This window comes from Pleurodeles waltl, chromosome 1_2, assembly GCF_031143425.1.
Source record: "Pleurodeles waltl isolate 20211129_DDA chromosome 1_2, aPleWal1.hap1.20221129, whole genome shotgun sequence".
Lineage (NCBI taxonomy): Eukaryota > Metazoa > Chordata > Amphibia > Caudata > Salamandridae > Pleurodeles > Pleurodeles waltl.
Window position 1 is genome coordinate 790,619,202 of NC_090437.1, and position 16,908 is coordinate 790,636,109.

Here is a 16,908-nt window from a genome sequence, read left to right on the forward strand (position 1 = left end):
TCAAAAGTAGGCTAAAAAAACACACTTGCTGCACATTTCGGCGATGGAAAGTTCTGGAATCTGAGGGGAGCCACAACCTTCCTTCCACCCAGCAATCCCTCAAGGCTCCAGATAAAAATGGTACCTCACTTGTGTGGGTAGAAATGGTGCCCACAACAGGAAATGCCCCAAAACACAAGGTGGACACATCACATTTTTCTAATGAAAAAGGTTGTGTTTTTTGCAAAGTGCCTAGCTGTGGATTTTGGCCTCTAGCTCAGCCAGAACCTAGGGAAACCTACCAAAACTGTAATTTATGAAAAGCAGACACCTTGGGGAATCCAGAACGGGGTGACTTGTGGGGCTCTCACCAGGTTCTGATACCCAGAATCCTTTGCAAACCTCAAAAGTTTAATAAAAAGACAAGTTTGCTGCACATTTCGGCGATGGAAAGTTCTGGAATCTGAGGGGAGTCACAAACGTCCTTCCACCCACCAATCCCCCAAGTCTCTTGATAAAAATGGTACCTCACTCGTGTGGGTAGGCCAAGTGCCCATGACAAGAATGGATCACACAACAGTCAATGTTGGTCCTTACATGAGGGCAACTGTTGACCTTGGGGTGATTCATTCCTGATGCAGGCACTAGATACAGGCACTCAAGTGGACTAGTGTTTGTATCAGGACAGGTGGGGAGGCACTGGGTGGTAGCATATTCCTGTAGTTTGTGTGACAGAAATGCAAGAAAAACTATAGTTTTTATTCAATATTTCACATTTGCAGGGTATTCTGGGAAAGAAAACTTTGGAGAATCCACACAAGCCACACCTCCGTGGACTTCTCCAGGTGTCTAGTTTCCAGAAATGTCTGGGTTTGGTAGGTTTCCCTATATGGCCGGCTAGCCCATGACCAAAAACGTAGGTGCCTGCCTTACCAATCCAGGTTGTTTTGTGTTAGATAATTTTTATGTCTCCACAATATGATTTGAGCGGTGGAATTTGGGGCTAAACTAAACTGGGGAGCTCCCAAGAGAGCACTCTCACTGTCCTTGCTGCTGCATGCACCTGTTCTCTGGGTTGGGCTAACCCTCTATTGTCCCACTACACAGACTGTGCTTGCAAAGGGACAGCACGACGGTCCTTATCACCTCCCTCAGAATCACTCTCAGAGTCTGTTCCACTGTCCTATCCCTCAGATGCTGTCTCAGTATCTGATGTCTGATCCTATGTTAGAGCTGTCCTCCATAACTTGAGTGAGGGCTTGAACATCAGTCATCCAACAAGATGTCATCTATGCTAGTGGCTAAACTGTCCTTCCAAAACACTAGCAAACATAGACTGTCACAAAATTGCTGGTGGGTGTGTGTGGGATGCGTGCAACAGTAAAGGTCAGTCACCTTACCTTCACTTCTTTCCTCAATCAACACGTTCTCTCAGGACACTCAAAAAAACATTAAAGACACACTATTACTTCACATTGTGAAATACCCACTATCACAGTCTTTAGCGCCTGTGGCACCCAGTCCGATAATCATTATTGGTGCTCCCACTTCCATGACCTCCTCCTCGGATTCCCTCACTACATCCAGCAAAAGATCCCTTCATCTCTCCATAGCCCCCCTTGCACTTGCATTTCATTTGTATTATAGTGCATGTAATGGCTGGCTTTACTAATCCACTCAGCTATTCACATAAAATACAGATTTCATCTTTGAAGCAGGATAATAAACTTCTGCCTTACTTTATGGCATGAAAACTGGCACTAGACAAAAGTCTGGTCCTTCTCTAGTAGAAACAAATTCACAAGTTAGCTTGACTTTATCATTGCTGCCTAAACATACGGTTGAAACGTGCAGGTTGGAGTATGTGTAATGCTTTGAAAACGACAAGTCTTCATGTAGTTTTAAACACACACTAACACTGTTAGCGTGAAAATGTACCTTGGGTGCATCAAAAATAACCCTGCATAGGCGAGTGTGCGTTAAAAAGGGCTTGCGATGCGGTGATTTCACTCATAAGGCTAGACCTTGCGTCATTTTTCCTTTTGTCGGGTCGGGGTGCGTCGTTTCTTCTCTCCACAGGAGATCGAATCGTCGATCCGGTCAGCACTCTCGGGTCCAGGCAGGCCTTGTGTTGTTTTTACATGCCCAGCGGTGTTTGCGTTGGAAATCCAGCCGCACAATGATCCGAAAACCACGCAGTGCGGGTTGTGATCTCACCAGCCTCTGTCAGCGATGCTGCATGTCGTTTCCCCAGCTCCGTGCGTCGATCTTTTCCCGGCACGGCGTTCTGTGAGTGGATTTCTTCCTCTTAGGCTGCCGGCTTCTCCTTTCAGGTTCCCAGAAACAGGATGGGCACCCCAGGACACAGTAGGAGTCTCTCCAGAGACTCCAGGTGCTGGCAGAGAGAAGTCTTTGCTGTCCTTGAGACTTCAAACAACAGGAGACAAACTCTAAATCAAGCCCTTGAAGATCTTCACAAGAAGGAAGGCATACAAAGTCCAGTCTTTGCTCTCTTACTCTGACAGAAGCAGCAACTGAAGGATAGCTCCACAAAGCACATTTACCGGCAAGGCAGCTCTTCTTCCTCAGCTCTTCAGCTCTTCTCTAGGCAGAGGTTCCTCTTGGTTTCCAGAAATGTTCTAAAGGCTGTGGTTTTGGGTGCCCTTCTTATACCCATTTTTTCCTTTGAAGTAGGCCTACTTCAAAGCAAAGTCTCTCTTGAATGTGAAATCTTGCCTTGCCCAGGCCAGGTCCCTGACACTCACCAGGGGGTTGGAGACTGCATAGTGTGAGGGCAGGCATAGCCCTTTCAGGTGTGAGTGACCACTCCTCTTCCCCCTCCTAGCACAGATGGCTCATCAGGAAATGCAGACTACACACCATCTTCCTTTGTGTCACTGACTAGTGTGAGGTGCAACCAGCCCAACTGTCAAACTGGCCCAGACAGGGAATCCACAAACAGGCAGAGTCACAGATATGGTATAAGTAAGAACATTTTCACTTTCTAAAAGTGGCATTTTCAAACACACAATCTTAAAATCAACTTTACTAAAAGATGTATTTTCAAATTGTGAGCTCAGAGACCCCAAACACCACATGCCCATCCACTCCCAAAGGGAATCTACACTTTAATCAGATTTAAAGGTAGCCCCCATGTTGACCTATGAGAGGGACAGGCCTTCCAACACTAAAAAACGAATTTAGCAATATTTCACTGTTAGGACATATAAAACACATTACTATATGTCCTACCTTAACCATACACTGCACCCTGCCCTTGGAGCTACCTAGGGACTACCTTAGGGGTGTCTGACAGTAAGAAAGGGGAAGGTTTGGGCCTGGCAAGTGGGTACATTTACCAAGTCAAATTTACAGTTAAAACTGCACACACAGACACTGCAATGGCAGGTCTGAGATATGATTACAGAGCTACTTATGTGGGTGGCACAACCAGTGCTGCAGGCCCACTAGTAGCATTTGATTTACAGGCCCTGGGCACCTCTAGTGCACTGTACTAGGGACTTACTAATAAATCAAATATATCAGTCATGGATAAACCAATTACATACACATTGTGTAAAGAAGCACTTGCACTTTAGCACTAGTTAGCAGTGGTAAAGTGCCCAGAGTAACAAAAACAGCACAGAGTCCAGCACACATCAACAAACTGGGAAACAGAGGCAAAAAGTTCAGGGAGACCACGACAAGGATGTAAAGTCTAACGATATATACATATGTGTAATTCTTTTATATGTGGGTGTGGTTTCCCTGGGGGCTAATCGCATCCCCCAGGAAAACCACACACACATTGACAAAAGTGATATCCCTGTCTGTATATATATGTATATAGTCATATATAGATATGTATCTATTTATATAGATATATATAGAGAGAGTTCTATGTATATAGATCTATAAATATGTAGCTCTCTACATATATATATATTTTTAATAGCTGTATAGTTTCCCGGCCAAAACTTGCTCCCACAGGTATCAGCCCTGCTGAAGGATGAGCACCTCTCAGTTCCATTTTAAAATATATATATATATTTTTTTTAACCCCTGGGGGGGTCTCGCCTAGGACTGGACTTCAAATCGCAGGCTGCTTGACGACCACCAGTGGGGAAAACTGGTTGCACCATGCAGGCATGTAAAGGTCGCTGTGGGCAGGGCCTTAGCCATGGCGGGGCCCAGAGGGGCCAGGCCAGCACATACTTCAGTGTGCCCCCCCTAAATCTGAGGCTCCCATGTCAAAGTGACTCCTAAATATTGATTTTCTTTTATTTCTTATCTTAGTAATCTTTTTTTATGGTATGGGTCTTGTGGCCCGAGCAGCAAAGATCTGCAATCAAATGTGCCATGGATCCTTTGGCTCGACCTTTATAAATATACAGTGATGCCACACCTCCAGTCAGGGAGTAATGTGCAGATGCAGAAGAGCTGGTAGTGTCGCTACCGCTAACGGGAGCATATTTGCATACTTTTCATTCCATTCTGAAATGGTAACGCAGATGGGACCTCACCAAAAATGCTAAGTTGATCTTCAGCTAAAGCAATGGCCTGGCTCAGTGGTGCTAGTTTATTTTAACATACCCCAGAGAGGTTTTAAAGGCTTTGGCAAAGGGGGCTCTGGCCCAGGGCCCCAGCCTTCCAGCCCCCACTTTAGAGAGCCAGCTCTGTTCTGTGGAATCTTGTCCTAATTACCTGTGTTAGACCTGACAGCCTTAGAATGGTTTCCCCCTTCTTTGTGCCTGCCTGCCTCCATTTTTCTGATCTTATTTTTGCTGGTTTTAGGACTCTGCACACTTTACCACTGCTGGCCAGTGCTAAAGTGCTTGTGGTCTCTCCCCTAAGCATGGTAACATTGGCTTTATTTTTCTCTGTAGGCTGCCATTCTTTTAAGCACCAACAACATTTTCTCTCCTCCATCTATTTGAAATCCTCCACCTACATATAAACATTGCATCTCTTTCCTTTTCTGAACCATTTCACTCTTTCCTGTTCGTAATTCCTTTTATCTCCCTCACTTTACCTCCTCTCTCACGTATATAAGTCACCTACTCACCTGTAAGGACTTCAGTTTATTTTTCTTTGGTGCAGTCAATATTTCCATATTTGAGCATCTCTGTATGTACTTTACCATAGAAATGCAAACACAATTGGCACAAATGTGACCATTGCTATGCTCGCTCTTCTGAGAGGCCAACTATTGTATGTGCATGCAGTATGCATACCTTTATTATGTACTGACAGCCACCATGAAACATTCACACTGCCTTCAGCTTCAGCAGCAGAGCTCTATAGTGTGCCTTATCATAAACACCCACTCACAACCTGAATTTGGCAGGAAACTGGAGGTGACTCAGTTCACAGTATGCCTTATACCAAAGTTATTTGTTGCTTAATAAAAAAAAAACTACACATGAAACAAAACATCTGAAAAATGAAAGTACTCTTACATGAAGTCAAAAATGTCATATGTAAACAGGTACTGCTTTGCTCACAAGGATACCCTTAAGGGTTTTTACCGTCATTGAAAAATCATTTTGGGTTTTTGCCTACAAAGTTAAGGACATGAATATATGGAATGAAAGGGGTCTGTTTCAAATACAGTATAAAGATACTGCCAGGTCTAAGATCCAGCAGGGTCATGATGTTGGTGTCAGTGGCTTCTGGGATAAGCATTGTTGCCCCACTGAAAAATGACTACAAGCCCTGTACAGCCACCTCTTCTGCAAGTATAACTACCCATCACCTTCAGAAGCACCTTTTTAAAAGTATGTTTACTTATATACTTGGTTGAAGTTGAAAATAGATGTCATCCTAACACAATAAATTATACTACTACAAGGTCAACAATACAAGACCACAAAACAAGGGTGGTCTCATGAACCCCATATGCACATCTGAATGTAATTGATGTGTTGTTGGAGTGTATCCCCTTTGGTTTTGATCGGCTAATTGTGCATCTAACTGTCTTTAAGATGCACTACACTTAACGATAGGTGTGGAGGGGAGGGTGATTGCCCAGGACATGCCATGAACACAGCAGCACTGTTGCTGAACTTCCTTTCACTTCTATTGTTGTGATGAGTCCAGATTTGTTTTATTGTTCATAACTGCAGAGACCCATGTCATGTATAGAAACATCAGCCAGTCCTGGCTTTTTGCCAAAAGCCATATTCTTTATGAGACTTGGAGTTCACTTTTTGCCATTCTTAGTATGGTATTTCAGGCCTCAAAATGCCAATGTTTGATGAAAGGCTAGTATTGGCTGAAGGTGTAAGATGTACTTAGGCCAAGTTATGCTTATGGACTAAAGCCTCTCACTGCAATATCTGGTCAATTTATTGTGATGTGGTTGCATTTATCTATTGATTTTTTGCATGCTAGTAATTTTGGGAAAGGTCACATCAGTTTCAGTTCTTACTCTTGAGTGTGCCCTAGGCCACAGTCATTTTGGATAACATAAATAATTGCTAATTTGTGACTTTCTGGTAAAACAAAACAAAAAAACTTATACTAGTGGTGATGAATTTCCTTGCTGGAGTTTGTGAAAATATAATACCTTATTGTACTTTTTTACTCTGTTGTAACCTCTGTCTTTCTATAGTATTAAGTGCAAAGTCTTATTCTTATGGGAGAATAGCTTTTGACTCTATTCATAGTGCTGAGAACCCAGAGAGATCAAGAGTTTAAAAGAAATAGCTTGAAAGATTAAATTTTATAAATTTTGTTAGCACTTTTTTAAGTTTAACAGCATAAAAGTTAAGAAAAAACTTCAAGTTTGATACAAGTTAGAATGTTAATTCACATTAAGAAGATATCACATTAAAGTGGACTAGAATAAAAATAAATATGGACAGTCAATCCTGCTGCTTCAGGGACTCACTGACAGGGATGCTTTACCCTGTTTCTCCTTTGTCCCTCACACTAGTGAATGCTTGCCACTTCTGCATCATCTTTCCTACCACTTCATGATTCTCTTCAAACCTGAATTACGCAGGTTCATTTGAACTGGGATGCTCCTGCCCATTAAACCTGCCTAATGTGATAATCAACACCCCTCTTAATGGTTCAGTTGATGGTCAAAATGTATGTCAACAACCATTAACGTTTTTGAACTGCTTTTCCTCATCATTCATTCAGACAAGCAGATGCCTTTTTCAAAGAAACACAATTTGATATTTGTTAAGCCAAATGCATTATGCCCAAAATGACTGTTGAATTTGTCTGTTGGTTCACAGTTTTCATTTTTTACATGAACTAATATCCAGCTCTGTGCCCTCACTATTGTTTATTCACTGTAGTATTTCCATTGTTGTTTGGAAACATTTGTATTGACAGGCACATTGTCTTACTGGTTACACTCATAAACCCTCTTTTTCTACCAGTGGATATGTTGTGCTTTACATGGCCTGCTGGCATAGCCTATTTAGCCCTTTAGTATGTGTACATCCAATGCACTATGTAATTAGTTGAATTGGTTTAAAATATATTCCAAAGAAGAACTTTTTCAGCTTTCCTTTGTTTGCTCAAATTTGTAGGCATGAAGTTCTGTCCCTCGTTGCATTACTAGAATACAACATAAAATCACAGAAGTACTTTTTCCAAATAAGGGCAAACAAACACTTAGGAAGGGGCTTCTTTACCTTTCTTTTCTGTGCTACCATTTAGTGGTGCAGTAGGATAAAGGATGTGGTGGGAAGTCAGGGTTGTAAAAGGAGTTTTCTAACAGTAATATTTGGTTTTCAAAACGCTAGTATTAGAACCGTTGAGAAGAAGGGGGATATGGTACGCTCTTTATCATCTGTATTAGAAAATACAAGGGAAAGGATAAAAAACTCAGATTCAGTGAGTGCCTCTTAATGAGAAGCAGCAATTTGATGAGAGCATAAAGGTTTAATGTATAGAAGAGTACAGACATCAACTGACTTCACCATTAAAAAAACTGTAAAAAACTGAACTACATACCTAGAACTAAAATCACAGTTCCACAGGTTTCATTATTTTCAGGTAACATTTTTTCACTTTTAGTTTAAAATTTTAAACTTTTCAAACATTGAATTGCGATTTGTCCTTGGAACGTACTGGAGTATGTTTCTGGACTCAAGAAGACAGGTCCTGGGTTGAATTTAGCTAACATTCTTCAGCAACGAGTGGAGAAATCCGTTAACAGATCAGCAGGGCCCAGTCATGCAATGGCTTGTGGAACTTTTGCACAACCAAAAGACTTTGGAAGTTTCAGCTTATTCATCTGTCTATATTTTGTCACATTGCACTGCCTTACATGCAGGTTCACTTATTTCTGAGTGCCACCTTCTATGACATCATTATAGTCAAGTGCACAGAGGCTTAGGATCTTGAAAAGTTTTCACAAAGATGGAATACATCAAGGTCCCAAAGTATCTTAATGCTGAGTACCTGAAGCACCTATCTATGACAATATTGAGCATCCCAAGCCTCAATTGTACCTCAATACAAAGTACTATATGGCTCTGTTGATTATTAATGCGAAATATGACAAGGCACTTACCTATCAGTTTTATGAAGTATCCCAAGTCTCAATAGTATTTTTTTTAAGCAGAACACCATAAGCACGTCTTATCTGAGAAAAAAATGCTCAGCTACTTTGTGTCCAGGACATTTTTCTCTTTCCAGATTGAGAACCACAAGGCTCTTTTCTGTCTTATAAAGAAGGGAAGAGTCGCAGTGCCTACGCTAGCTGAGCACCATATTGAATAACTAGCAGTTGTAGCCAGTCGCCACAGTGAGTAGCCAAACGTTCAATTCCATCACTATGTGGATTAACATACAGATTTGGCTACTCAACATTTACCATACCCCATGACAGTATCCTGTCTCAAGATAAGGTACCAAAAAGATCTATCATCCTATTTCGTCATGCAGTGAACATCATGGGGTTTTCTTATCTTCATTGGAACATACCAAGGCATTTTCTCGTTCATTGTACACAGTGCTCCATCTTCTTTTCCATCACCATCTAAAGGGCACTTAGGCACCTTGCCAGTGTGCAGCAAAGGTTGGAACTGCTGGGCAATGTTACCTTAATACTTGGGCCTCATCTAGATTATCACAAAATGAACCTTTCTGTGTGTGAAATGGGCCAATTATTTTTGCACCTTTTTTCTCCACTTTGGCTCATTTACTGATTTTTACAACCACCACACTATCCATGTTTGTAAATGTGGCACAGCTGCATGATTTTAGCACGTGACCAAAAATATGATTGTGATGCATGACCAAAAACTGTGATTTTACCAATTTTTTCTGTGAATATGGTTGTCAGAAATAGGCAAATCAACATCAGCAGGAAATGAAGCGAGAGAACACAAAGTGATCTCAGTTGTAACAAGGTCACTTTTTGCAGCATTGCCAATCAAAAGAATATTATTCTAAACAAATCTGCTGGGAAAACTCCTACCATGATTAACACTATCATTTGAGAGGAGAAAAAACCTCTATGATCCCATAGCATCCTCTACTTCCATCCACATTAAGAAGATGAAGACCAGTGCTAAAACATTACAGACCATGGCAGCCCCAATTAATGGTAATAGAAGAAAGTTCAAATAATCTGATGAAGACCTGACAGAGCTGACAAGTTTGCAAAACCCTATGTGTGTCTTTTCAGCAACCATGAAAGTATATCCCTGCTCCAATCCAAGGATCTTTTGGGATATACCTGCCAAGGTCATTGTCATTTCTATTTTGTCCTGTGCCATTAAACATGTAAGATCAAACCAATTTTTGTTATGTTTGTGAGTTGATGTGCAAGCATAGGTGCCTCAATTGCACTCCTGAAGTTCATCCTCGTGGTTCCTGGAGGAGATAATGTTCATCATTACATGCTTGATCATCTTTTCATTGTTCATGGAACACCTTGAATTAGGTGGACTGTTTGCTCAGTAAACTATGAGTATCAAACTATCAAAATAAGAAGGATTTTGATTAGGATATAAGGACCTGATAAAACATGCATTCCTTTGGATGGATAGTCATTTGATTGGTGATTATAGTGGGTTCCTTGTTACTTTCTCTTCAAACACCTTCCACAGTTATTAGTTGTGCACTTAAAAAGCATTTGTGATGAGATTAGAATAATGAATGGTTCTGAAAACTGCTCCTGATGAAGAAAATGAAGACCATCTCCATGGCAGCAGCAGCTTAAAATCCCAACATGTGTACCTATAAAACAGGTGCCAGATCCATACAAAGGTGGGGGATCCATTTCAAAGAGGGGAAATCTTTTAGCCTACATGAAAGGGGAAATGATGTAACTTTATTTTTTAACCTTGTGTTAGACATATAATTTTCCTCAATGATAAATATCAGAAACTGGTTTCTAGATAGCAATTCATACAGCACTCTGTGCCTTATTTTCAAGAACTGACTCATCATCATCAATTAACCCTTTCGATTTCTTGCATCTGACGCAACCGCCCTACCGACACCATGGATGCGCTGAATTAACAATACTGAACTCCATGGTGCTAGCTTTCAGGGACTGATCACAATTCTGACGTATCAGTTGGTGCTAAAGTGATGCATTGCTGGAGTTGCGTCATAAAACTGACACAACTCCAGCAATATGCCAGAACACAGAGGGAAGCTCTATGTTAAAAGCCCTGAATCAATCCTTACATGTGGTCTGAGCAGTCAATTTCACTGTAGTCAAGTCACAGAGTGAAGCAGTGAAAAGTTGTAAATATCACTTCGCCAGCTCTGCATGCCTTTTAATTTGGGAATGCCCATCCTGCATTCATTATACCTGGCACAGGTATAATGTGATGCAGGCCTCCACAAACTGATGCATTGGTACCAAGGCATCCGTTTGTAGATATGGAGCAGTGAGGAGGACTGATTGCGCCACTGCTGCATAAAACAAATGATGCAACAGCAGTGCTGGGTCCTTGTAAATGAGGCCCTCTGTTTCTAAGCACTGCAACCAGAAGGTTTTACAAGTAATTATTCATCTTATTGACTTCAGAATGATGAAAGACAGTCAGCCTTCCTTGAATTTGAACTTATTACTCCTATTCCATTTACTCTACAAAATTGATAGCGTTTGGGATTATAGTGTTGCTTACATGGGAATAGTTTTAGTATTGTACATGAGAACCAGAGGTGTGCTTTTCACTTCATTGTGATCTTGTAGCTGCACTTTATTATCAAATGAAGTGAGAGGTAGGTGTGACGGGCTAGAGCCTGCGCACCCGCACATGAATGTCACTTGTGCTGACTCTGCCCTGTTGCTCCGACGCTTCCTGGTCATGCTGCCTGTGATTGGTCGATCGTTCCGCAGCGGCGGGACGCCAGCCGGTCAAATGTATCATTGTCAGCACTTTCAGGGTGTAGAGGAGGGAAGGAGAGAGACGAGGAGCAGAGTTCGACTGTGAACCAGCACCGAAGGTACCGTCCGGGTATCGGAAGAGAAACTGGGAGGCGATTCCGAGAAGACCCTGTTCCAGGCAACCGAGAGGATGAAATGCAGCATCCCGCCACGCTCCAGGAGAAGCGTGGCCATTCAGGTGCGTGGGACTATGTCCCCGAGTGACTGTATATAAGAGAGAGAAAGGAGAGGAGTGAAAAGGGTAACACGGGGATAAGGGAAGGGGGAGAAAATAGACAATCACCGAGGAAACGGAAAGGCATGAGCACTAAGGAAACAGGAAGGGAAAAGAGGGAAAACAAACGAGGAGCAGGGAGACACACGAAAACTTACTGACAGGCACCATAGACCACCATTACCTTTAAAGGGCCAGCCGACCCCAAACACAGAAACGGCTGAATTCTAAAGGGAAAACCAAAAGACAAGAAAGATTAGGAATCAGAATAGTACGAAAACAGAAGACAAGTACGGGCTAACCTGAGATAAAGAGAGTAACGTAATATTGCCAAGAACAGAAAGACAGGAATCATAACAACATTGTATAAGAAAAGAGATATCATTAAAAGATCACTTACAGCTATCCTTCTTTTCTCTCCACATGCGCTTCCCGGGGAAAAGACCTGTGAACACCAGAGAGAGAGAGAGACGTGTAAGAAACGGACCTCAAGAACATCCCACCAATTAAAGCCCAGCTTTGCAAAGACTGAATCAAACCTACCTGTATTCCACCATATACCATATCTTCAATAAAAATCCTTCGTTTTCAGCCTCTAACACAGTCTGGAGTGGTTCCTCCACACCCACACGGTTACAGTAGGTTAGAAATAGTTGTTTGTGTATTGATCATTCTTCCTTTGCTTGGTAAACAAAGTCTGGGTCAAAAAGGGGGACATTGTGTTGTGAATAAGCAGCTCTTTCTACCTCTTTGAATGCTAAGTGACAGTGAATATTTGTTAATTTTGCTGGCAGTGAATTCTTTAGATTGCCCTTCTCAAGAGACAGGGATGTACCACCAATGCACATTTGATTGATGGTGGGACAGATAGTGAATTTGTCTAGCCCTGGTGGAACACTACTAAGACGAGGGAGGCCAAGACTTTTTGAAGGAAACAAAGGTGAATAAAAGGCAGAAGGTTGGCATGATGAGGAAGACACTTTTTGCAACTTGTTTCTCTTGTGGCAATAGTGATCGGTCAGTGTCTATGGAAATTCCCAGCTTCTTGCATGTCATTGGAAGTGATCCTGTTCCTGAGCCCAGATGGTTGTAGGGTGGTATTTTTCCAATGCCCCACAGTTTTTCATGAGTTACATTTGGGTGTTATCTGCATAGCTGACATAGGTCCGATTGAAGGATCAGATGAGTTCCAGTAGTTGGCTGAAGTGTGGGGCGCTGATGAAATATTACAGGCCTCCTTAGGCAGTGCAGAAAGTAGTTGAATAATTCAGTGGCACAAGATGATGCTTCATCTATTGTAGAGATAGAACAGCATCCATTTTAGGAAGGTTCCTTGAACAACAAGATCTTATAGGCTTAAAACCTATGTGGGGTGACACGCTGAATAAAAGACTGTGGACAGTTTAATAATGCTAAGACATACCATCCATTTCTGTCAGCACTGGTCTTCTGGCCATTCCAAAAGGCTGTTTGTGATTGAGGGTAGCTTACTACAGACGGAAGGACTTGTTCCCTCTGTTTAGGGAAGAACCTTTTTTGCTATTATTTCTAAGACTTTCTTCCTACGGTTAAATATGCATATGTAATGTGTATATATTGGAGTCCTGATTTGGATATGGCGACAATATGCCAGCACATTATTGTATGAAAGATATGTGTGTGTGTTTGTGTGTCTGTGTATATCAAATCAAATCAAATCATTAACATTTATAAAGCGCGCTACTCACCCGTGCCGGTCTCAAGGCGCTAGGGGAAAGGGGGGGTTACTGCTGCTCGAATAGCCAGGTTTTTAGGAGTATCCGGAAAGCGGAGTGGTCCTGGGTGTTCCTGAGGCTGGTGGGGAGGGAGTTCCAGGTCTTGGCCGCCAGGAAGGAGAAGGATCTCCCACCCGCCGTGGAGCGGCGGATGCGAGGGACGGCAGCGAGTGCGAGACCAGAGGAACGGAGGAGGCGGGTGGGGACGTAGAAGCTGAGGCGTCGGTTGAGGTATTCCGGTCCCTTGTTGTGGAGGGCTTTGTGTGCGTGGGTGAGAAGTCGAAAGGTGATCCTTTTGCTGACTGGGAGCCAATGCAGGTGTCTCAGGTGTGCGGAGATGTGGCTGTTGCGGGGTACGTCGAGGATGAGGCGTGCCAATGCGTTTTGAATGCGTTGCAGGCGATTTTGGAGTTTGGCTGTGGTCCCGGCGTAGAGGGTGTTGCCGTAGTCCAGGCGGCTCGTGACGAGGGCGTGGGTCACGGTTTTTCTAGTGTCGGCGGGGATCCAGCGGAAGATCTTGCGGAGCATGAGGAGGGTGAGGAAGCAGGCGGAGGACACGGCGTTGACTTGCTTGGTCATGGTGAGAAGAGGGTCCAAGATGAAGCCGAGGTTGCGGGCGTGGTTTGTGGGGGTCGTTGCGGTGCCGAGGGCCGTGGGCCACCAGGAGTCGTCCCAGGCGGACGGGGTGTTGCCGAGGATGAGGACTTCCGTTTTTTCAGAGTTCAGCTTTAGGCGGCTGAGCCTCATCCAATCTGCGACGTCCTTCATACCCTCTTGTAGGTTGGTCTTGGCGCTGGCGGGGTCCTTGGTGAGGGAGAGTATAAGTTGGGTGTCGTCGGCGTAGGAGGTGATGATGATGTCGTGCTTGCAAACGATGTTGGCGAGGGGGCTCATGTAGACATTGAAGAGTGTCGGGCTGAGCGATGAGCCTTGAGGTACGCCGCAGATGATCTTGGTGGGTTCTGAACGAAAATGAACCAGTCTTACGTGTATGCACAATATGCAGGTGTTGGACTTTTTTACTTATGCAGGGTCATCCCCAATCTTTTTGCCTCCTGCCTCCTTTTTTTTCTGACCTGTTGCTGTTGGCTTTTGAACTCTGAGCACTTTACCACTGCTAACCAGTGCTAAAGTGCATTTGCTCTCTATGTAAATTGTATTGCTGATTGGTTTATCCATAATTGGCATAGTTGATTTACTAGTACGTCCCTAGTAAAGTGCACTGGAGATGCCAGGGCCTATAAATCAAATGCTACTAGTGGGCCTGCAGCACTGGTTGTGCCACCCACATAAGTAGCTCTGCAATCCTGTCTCAGAACTGCCACTGCAGTGTCTGTGTGTGCAGTTTTAACTGTAAATTCGACTTGGCAAGTGATCCCACTTGCCAGGCCCAAAGCTTCCCTTTTCTTATATGTAAGGCACCCCTAAGTTAGGCCCGAGGTAGCCCCAAGTGCAGGGTGCAGTGTATGGTTAAGGTAGGACATATAGTAATGTGTTTTATATGTCCTGACAGTGAAATGTTGCTAAATTCGTTTTTCACTGTTGCAAGGCCTGCCCCTCTCATAGGTTACCATGGGGCTACCTTTAAATCTGATTAAAGGCGGAGGGACATGTGGAGTTTGGGGTCTCTGAGCTCACAATTTAAAAATACATCTTTTAGTAAAGTTGATTTTAAATTTGTGTGTTTGAAAATGCCACTTTTAGAAAGTGAGCATTTTCTTGCTTATACCATTTCTGTGACTCTGCCTGTTTGTGGATTCCCTGCCTGGGTCAGTCTGACAGTTGGGCTGGTTGCACCTCACACTAGACAGTGACACAAAGGGAGCTAAGGTGTAGTCTGCATTTCCTGATGAGCCATCTGTGCTATGAGGGAGGAGAGGAGAGGAGTGGTCACTTACACCTGAAAGGGCTGTGCCTGTCCTCACGCAATGCAGTCTCCGACCCCCTGGTGAGTGTCTGGGGCCTGGCCTGGGCAAGGCAGGATTTCACATTCAAAAGAGACTTTAATTTGAAGTAGGCCTACTTCAAATGAGAAATTGGGTATAAGAAGGGCACCCAAAACCACAGACTTTAGATCACTTCTGAACATCAAGAGGAACCTCTGCCTGGAGAAGAGGTGAAGAGCTGAGGAGAAGTGCTGCCCTGCCTGTGACTGTGCTTTGTGGAGCTAACCTGCAGTTGCTGCTTCTGCCAGAGTAAGAGGGCAAAGACTGGACTTTGTGTGCCGTCCATCTTGAGAAGAAATCTCCAAGGGCTTGATTTGAAGCTTGCCTCCTGTTGTTTGAAGTCTCTGGAGAGACTCCTGCTGTGACAAGTGGTGCCCTATCCAGTCCCTGGGCCCTTGAAAGGAAAGCTGGTGGAAATTCAAGGAAATCGACTTCGGACCGACACCACTGCTGAATCCGGTGATGCCGTCTGCAACCGACTCCGTGATCTTCGCTGGAACGCGATGACCTTTGCGGGCCTGATGCCGCTGCAGCCCCGCTGAAGTCCATGACTCTGTGGAAGTCGCCGCACCACGCCGTGATCGACGCTGCTCAAAGTGCGCGGATTCAGGGGCATATTTATACTCTGTTTGCGCCGAATGTGCGTCAAACGTTTTGACGCACAATCGGCGCAAACCCTGCCCCATATTTATACTTTGACGTCCGACCCCGCGGGCGTCAAAGTTCCATCATGTGCGTCATTTTTTGGATGGGGGAACCAGCCTTGCGTTAATGATATGCAAGGTGGCGTTCCCTTCCAAAAAATGACTTTAAGGCCTGTGCCCCATATTTATACTGTGACGTCATTTTGATGCACAGGAGGGGGCAGGCCTTAAAAAACGGCGCCCAGCCTGATGGGCGCCGTTTTTTAACGCCTGGGTCAGGGCATGCGTTAAGGGACGTGTGGTCTCAGAAGGAGCCCAGAGGTGCCCTCCCATGCCCCCAGGGACACCCCCTGCCACCCTTGCCCACCCCAGGAGGACACCAAAGGATGCAGGGAGCCATCCCAGGGAAGTAGAGGTAAGTTGGGGTAAGTATTTTTTTTCGTATTTTTTTTGTGGCATAGGGTGGCCTGATTTGGGCCCCCCTACATGCCACTATGCCCAATGACCATGCCCAGGGGACATAAGTCCCCTGGGCATGGCCATTGGGCAAGGGGGCATGACTCCTGTCTTTGCTAAGACAGGAGTCATTTCAATGGGGGTTGGGCGTAAAAAAAAATGGCGCAAATCGGGTTGAGGGCTGAATTTTGCCTCAGACCTGACTTGCCCCATTTTTTGACGCCCAACCTCCATTTTCCCCTACGCCGGCGCTGCCTGGTGTGAGTCATTTTTTTTGACGCACACCAGTCCGCAACGCCGGCTAACGTCATTCAATAAATAAGGCGCCCGCATGGCGCTTTGGAATGGCGTTAGCCGGCGGTAAAATTTTTGATGCACAACTGCGTTGGCGCAGTTGTGCGTTAAAAAGTATAAATATGGGCTTCAATGTTTTGCACAGACGCTGCGATCCCTGACTTCACGCATCGACTTGTTTTCACTCTTCACCTGGGGGTCTACGCGACTCCGTGTCTGGCACCGCTGGTGTCGGCTTGTTGGGAAC